This window comes from Piliocolobus tephrosceles, chromosome 11 (genome assembly GCF_002776525.5).
Source record: "Piliocolobus tephrosceles isolate RC106 chromosome 11, ASM277652v3, whole genome shotgun sequence".
Taxonomy (NCBI): Eukaryota; Metazoa; Chordata; class Mammalia; order Primates; family Cercopithecidae; genus Piliocolobus; species Piliocolobus tephrosceles.
Genome location: NC_045444.1, coordinates 12,395,227 through 12,402,593, shown reverse-complemented (window position 1 = coordinate 12,402,593; position 7,367 = coordinate 12,395,227).

The window sequence follows — 7,367 nt, the reverse complement described above, 5'->3', positions numbered from 1 at the left end:
TTCTGGGAAACGCGAGTGTGCATCCCCCTGCCTCTGAGAGATGGTAGCAAACACTTTAAGCCACCCTCCTTTTGAAAATAGTTTACATAGCAAGATTCAATATTGAAAATGCATCGTAAATAAGTCATTGATCAAGACCCAAAATGAAGAGAAATATGGATTCCTGGAAAGTCAGTATCAGTTTTGCCCTAAGGGCATCTGCAAAACCTCAAGGTCTAACCACTGAGAGGGGCTTGGAGAGGGGACACAGGGTCCCAGGGTGAGGAGTCTGGGAGGAGGCATTGGCATAGAACTGGAAGACTGTCTCGGATCATTCTTGCTGCTAGAGCAACACACCACAGCCTGGGCAAGGTATATGTAATATTTATTTCTCACAGTTCTGGAGGCTCAGAAGTCTAAAATTAGGGCACCAGCAGGTATGATGTCTAGTGAGGACCCAGTCTCTCTGTGTCCTCCAGAGAGGACAAATGCTATGTCCTGACACGGCCAAAAGGACAGAATGACAAAGGGGGTCACATGCTGTGGGAGGCCTCCTTGATAAAAGCCGTCTTCCCACTCACAGTGAAGGAGCCTCACGACCTACTCATCTCCCCAGGGCCCCACCTCTCCATACGACTGCGCTGGAGATTACATTTCTTTTTCTTTTTTCTTTCTTTTTTTTTTTTTTTAGACAGAGTCTCGCTGTGTCTCTCAGGCTGGACTGCAGTGGCGCGATCTCGGCTCACTGCAAGCTCCGCCTCCAAGGTTCACGCCATTCTCCTGCCTCAGCCTCCGGAGTAGCTGGGACCACAGGCGCCGCCACCACACCCGGCTAGTTTTTTTGTATTTTTTAGTAGAGACGGGGTTTCACCGTGTTAGCCAAGATGGTCTCGATCTCCTGACCTCGTGATCCACCCGCCTCGGCCTCCCAAAGTGCTGGGATTACAGGCGTGAGCCACCAAGCCCGGCCTGGAGATAACATTTCAAGAGGAATTTGAGAGGGAACACAAACATTCAAACCTTAGCAGAACCTAAGTGTGAAACAGGAAGTAAACCCTCGGAATTGAAGGAGTCCGCAAAAGAACCTTCCTGTGTTGAACAGTGGCTGGAGGAGAAACTCAGCTGAGACTTCATGAGCGTAAGTCAGTCACTGTGTGGATTTGCACCTCAAAGCAGAAAAAAACCCTCGCTTATAAAATTTGTTGTTTTTTTTTTTTTTTTTTTGAGACGGAGTTTTGCTCTTGTTTCCCAGGCTGAAGTGAAATGGCACGATCTCAGCTCACCGCAATCTCTGCCTCCCGGGCTCAAGCGATTCTCCTGTCCTAGCCTCCTGAGTAGCTGGGATTACAGGCATGCACCACCAGTCCCAGCTATTTTTTGTAATTTTAGTAGAGATGGGGTTTCACCATGTTGACCAGGCTGGTCTCAAACTCCTGAACTCAGGTGATCCTCCTGTCTCGGGCCCCCCAAAGTGCTGGGATTAGAGGCGTGAGCCCCCGCGCCAAGCGGATAAATTTTAAATTTAAAAAGTGACGCCAGATGCGTAGAGCCCCTAGAAAACTAGAGGAAATGAATTCAAATGAAGGAAGTCGATCCCAACTAAAGCTTCAAGAAATTCCCACAGATAAAGTTCAAGGAAATTGGTCAGCTTACTGTGACAAAAAATGTCAAAACTCACAAAGAAATAATACAACAGAGAACCAAGAGAAAAAGCAGAATCAGACCCAGACTTCGGATCAGACACAGAATGTGAAATAAGTTTAAAGGGCTTAAAGAAATAAAAGAGAGACTTAGAAATATGAACAATTAACAAGACACTATAAAAATTAACAGGCAGACTTGAAGGGGGAACGGATAGACGAACAACATTTTTAAAAATGCGTTATATAGTAATTGAAATTAAAAACTCAATGGACAGCAAAAAAGCTGCCACAAAAAAAATTGAGGAAATATAAGATATATCTAAAGAAATTATGCATAACCCAACCAAATAATAAATCAAAAAGATTTAAAAATATGTTTTGAAGAGGGAGAGTCATGGAAAGGAAATTGAGAAGATTTAACATAACTAGATTCCAAGAAGGAATAATAGGGAAATGAAGAAAAAGCAAAATTTGAAGAGATAAAGCCTGAGAATATTCTACAATTATTTCAAGGTGGTAAGCCTCAGATCCAGGAAGCAATCGGCCCTAAAAAGGGATACATAAAAAGAAATCTGCAATAGACATGTTACCAGGGAAGTTGGAAGCAACAGAAAGAAAAGATCGACCATTTACAAAAGATCAACAAATAACCGATGACGGGTATGTATCGTTCAGAAGATGAGCAAATCACCCAGTGACCTTTCACGTTGTTAGCTATCTCTGCTAAGACCTTTTTCTGGGCATTGGAGCATCCTCAGTTCATTCCCAGGATAGGCCAGGAGTGTGTGACGCCTACAGCCCCTGAAAGCAGCCCTTGGCCCATGATGAATGTTAAATATATGGCCCGCCTTCCTTTCTCCAGGTGTGGATAACTCAGGAATGCTCTAGATAGCCTCTTGGAGCCTCACAGGGAGACTGAGGGCCAGCCCCCGACAGGAGCAAATGGCCTGACAGTGTCCCCATCCGCTGCCTCAGCCCACTCACTGCCAGCACCTCCTGACATCACATCCCAAACTAGTAAGCACCCACATCATCAGGGCCAGCTTCTGGGGGAACCCAAACAGGAGAGGCTCCAGCACAGCAGCCTTCTGCACCCCTCACCCTCTCAGCAGGCCATTTTTCCTAAGGAAGCCCTCCTTTCACCTCATTCTTTTTTTTTTTTTTTTTTTTGACAAAGTATTGCTCTTGTTGCCCAGGCTGGAGTACAGTGGCACGATCTCGGCTCACTGCAACCTCCGCCCTTCGGATTCAAGCAGTTCTGCCTCAGCCTCCCGAGTAGCTGGGGCTACAGGCACGTGACACCACACCCAGCTAATTTTTTGTATTTTTAGTAGAGATAGGGTTTCAGGATGTTGGCCAGGCTGGTCTTGAACTCCTGACCTTTAAAGTGGATCACTTGCCTTGGCCTTCCAAAGTGTTGGGATTACAGGTGTGAGCCACCGCACCCGGCCCACCTCATTCTTTTTTTTTTTTTTTTTTTTGAGACGTAGTCTCACTCTGTCACCCAGGCTGGAGTGCAGTGGCGCAATCTTGGCTCACTGCAAGCTCTGCCTCCCGGGTTCACGCCATTCTCCTGCCTCAGCCTCCCGAGTAGCTGGGGCTACCGGCACCCGCCACCACGCCCGGCTAGTTTTTTTGTATTTTTAGTACAGATGGGGTTTCACCTTGTTAGCCAGGATGGTCTCGATCTCCTGACCTGGTGATCCACCTGCCTCAGCCTCCCAAAGTGCTGGAATTACAGGCATGAGCCACTGCGCCCAGTCCGGCCCACCTCATTCTTTAGAGTCATAGCCTGGCTGTGACACCAGCTCCCAAAGGCATGGTGGCCAGGTCTGTACACATCCAGCCCATTCCCTGCATAGTGACCCCAGGAAGAGGTGTCCCCACTAGTGACTTCTTCTGAGGAAAACAGTTATGCAGGGTGAGAGTTTCACCAAGGACATGAGGGATCTGCTCAGCCAGCAAGGCTCAGGGCAGTTGGGGCAGGCGTCTGCCTCTTCTTTCAGTGGACTGCAGGGGCCGAGTGAGATGATGTGCATGGACACGCTGCAGACTTTCCAGGAGTGTATGCTCCTTCACACACGAGCCAATGCTGGCTGCACATCCACCATGCACACAACACTGTTGGGAAGAAAGAAGAGCAGTCATTTGACCCAAAGCAGAAGCAGATGACGATGATCGTGACAATTATTACAGCAATGATGCGAGTAGGGCAAAGCAAGTTATAACTAAAATCATAGGTAAAAACTACGTGGAAGACATCAGGAAGGGCTGGAAGGAAGTTAATGTATGTGAAGGCACTTGCGCGTTTGGGAAGAGGGAGGGTATATTATACCTCCTAGCCATCAGGAATTTTTCAGCTCCGTTATAATCTTATGGGACTAATTCTGTCATTGACCAAAACGCCATTATATAGCACATGATTCTGTGTGTGTGTGTTGTGTGTATTGTATGTGTGTTTTTAGGTTTTTTTATATCAACCATGTTGGTTTATAAAAACTTAGAAAAAAATCACAAGGCCGCTCATAATTCCACCACCCGAATACAATCTTTTAAATATTTTAGTATATATTTTCAAGTCGTTTTGTTAAATATATTTATTTTACAGAATTAAAACCAGATTATATGTATTTCTTCTATGCTGCCATTTATTTAGAAACATTTCATGAGTATTATTTCATTTCCTAGGTTAAAAATATGGTGTCCAACATATTTTCAATGACTGCATAATTCCCCACTATATGGATGTAACCAAAATTTATTTAACCATTACCAGTTTGGGGGCCAGAAAACTATACTCTGTGTTAGACTGCATCATAAGTAATGCCATTATAAGCATCCTCAAGGTTTTTGTATATCTAATGGTTTCCCAGCCTCTTAGCCACCTTATTTTTCTCCATAACTAGCCAACCATCTTGTTTATAAGCAACTTACTATATATTTATTTTATTTATGCCTATCTCAATCAAAATCTAAGCCCCTTGAAGGCGGAGCTTTTCATCTGATTTATTCCTAATGCCAAGTACAGTGCCTCAGATGTCATAGTCACCAAATAAATACTTGTTGGATGTGGATGGATGCACGAATGGATGGATGGATAAACAGAGGGATGACATGAGAGAAATGTGGAATATGATAAAATCCTGGAAAAATGGGACAACAGAGTCAAATGCTTTAATAGAGGGATTAGGGAGAGGCAGGAGTTTGTGTGATTCTCTTGGTGCCAGAAAACTGTTCGTGCTTGTGGATGCCAAGTGTGGGCGGGGATGGGAATCCACGCTCGTCGGCCAGGGGCTCTTTCAGGCTCCTCCACCTCCCCCTTGTTGAAGTAGACCACCCCCAGGTTCAACCAGTTTCAGACTCTATCATTTTGCTAACCCAAGCCTTTTTTTTTTTTTTCTTTTTTCTTTTTTAAGACGGAGTTTTGCTCTTGTTGACCAGGCTGGAGTGCAATGGCGCAATCTCGGCTCGCTGCAATCTCCACCTCCCAGGTTCAAGCAATTCTCCTGTCCCAGCCTCCTGAGTAGCTGGAATTACAGGTGCATGCCACCACACCCGGGTACTTTTTGTATTTTTAGTAGAGACGGGGTTTCATCACATTGGTCAGGCTGGACTCCAACTCCTGACCTCAGGTGATCCACCCACCTCAGCCTCCTAAAGTGCTGGGATTACAGGCGTGAGTTACCTCGCCTGGCCCCCAAGCACTTTCATAGGTTAAATGAGATTGTGCCAAATAAACTGTATTTCATTATTTTTTTCCCAGTGTTTAAGGGCATGGTTGTTAATAAGGGTGAATAAAACAAGAAATATAACTAAGCCAGAGAGCCTCGACATAAAATTTTAAAATAAAAGGGTTTGGGCTGGGCGTGGTGGCTCATGCCTGTAATCCCAGCACTTTGAGAGGCTGAGGCAGGCGGACCATGAGGTCAGGAGATGGAGACCATCCTGGCTAACACAGTGAAACCCCGTCTCTACTAAAAATATAAAAAATTAGCTGGGCATAGTGGCAGACACCTGTAGTCCCAGCTACTCGAGAGGCCGAGGCAGGAGAATGGTGTGAACCCAGGAGGCGGAGCTGGCAGTGAGCCGAGACCACACCACTGCACTCCAGCCTGGGTGACAGAGCAAGACTCCATCTCAAAAAAAAAAAATTTAATTAAAAATAAATAAATAAATAAATAAATAAATAAAAGAGTTTGCGTGCTTACAAAAATAGGGACAAAGCTACAGTAATCAAAACAGTATGGTACAAAGACAAACAAACAGACAGATAAAATAGGATAGAGAGCCCAGAAACAAACCCTCAGGTATTTAGTCAAATGATTTTCAACAAGGATGCCAAATCCATTCAATGGAGAAAGGACAGTCTTCTCAACAAATTATGATGGGAAAACTGAATAGTCACATCAAAAAATGAAATTGGACTCTTACCTTATGCCATATACAAAAAATAACTAAAAATTGATTGAAGAGCTAAAAGTATAAAGCTTTTAGAAGAAAACCTAGAAAATCTTTGTGACAATGGATTTTGCAATGATTTCTTTGATATGGCACCAAAAGTTCAAGAAATAATACAAAAAATAGATAACCTGGACTTTATCAAAATTAATGAAAGCCGCTTATCAAGAGTGACAAGGCAATCCACAGAATGAAAGAAAATATTTGCAAATCATCTATTGGGTAGGGGGTTAACATCCAGGATATATAAACAACTCCTAGAACTCAACAATAAAGACAGACAATCTAATTAAAAATGAAGAAAAGACTTGAATAGGTACTTCTCCAAAGAATATATACAAATGGCCAATAAGCATATGAAAAGATGCTCAGTATCATTAATCATTAGGAAAATACAAATCAAAACCACAATGATATACTACTTCACAGTCATCCTAATGGATGACTACTATTTATAAACGAACAAAAACACTCAGAAAATAACATGTTGGCAAGGATATGGAAAAATGCTCTGCATTCCTGGTGGGATGTAAAATTGTACACAGTGGAGAAGAGTATGATAGTTCCTCAAAAAATTAAACATAGAAACCATATGACTCCAACACAGCACTTCCATGGTTTATATTCCAAAGAACAAAAAGCAGGAACCTAAACAGATATTTGTACATTGCTGTTTATAATAGCATTATTTACAATAGCCAAAGGTGGAGCAACCCAAAGGGTCCATTGACAGATGAATGGATAAACAAAATGTGGTCTCCACACACAATGGAATAATATCCACTCTTAAAAAGGAAGGATATTCTGACACATGCTACAACATGGATGCACCCTGAAAACATTATGCTAAGTGAAATAAGCCACAAAAAGACAGACACTGTATGATTCCACTTCTGTGAGCTACCTAGAGTGGTCAAAATCAGAGAAAACTAGAATAGTGGCTCCCAGCAGCTAGGGGGAGAGGAGAATGAGGAGTTTTAGTGCTTAATGGGCACAGAATTTCTGTTGGGGTCAGGAACGTGTTTTAGCAATAGACTGTGGTGATGCTTGCACAACAACGTGAGTGTAAATGTCACTGAACTGTACACTTAAAAAGGGGTAAATGGTAAATTTCATATTATGTATATTTTATCACAATAAAGAAAAAGAAACCAGCCGGGCGTGGTGGCTCAAGCCTGTAATCCCAGCACTTTGGGAGGCCGAGGAGGGTGGATCACCTGATGTTGGGAGTTGGAGGCCAGCCTGACCAACAAGGAGAAACCCCATCTCTACTAAAAATACAAAATT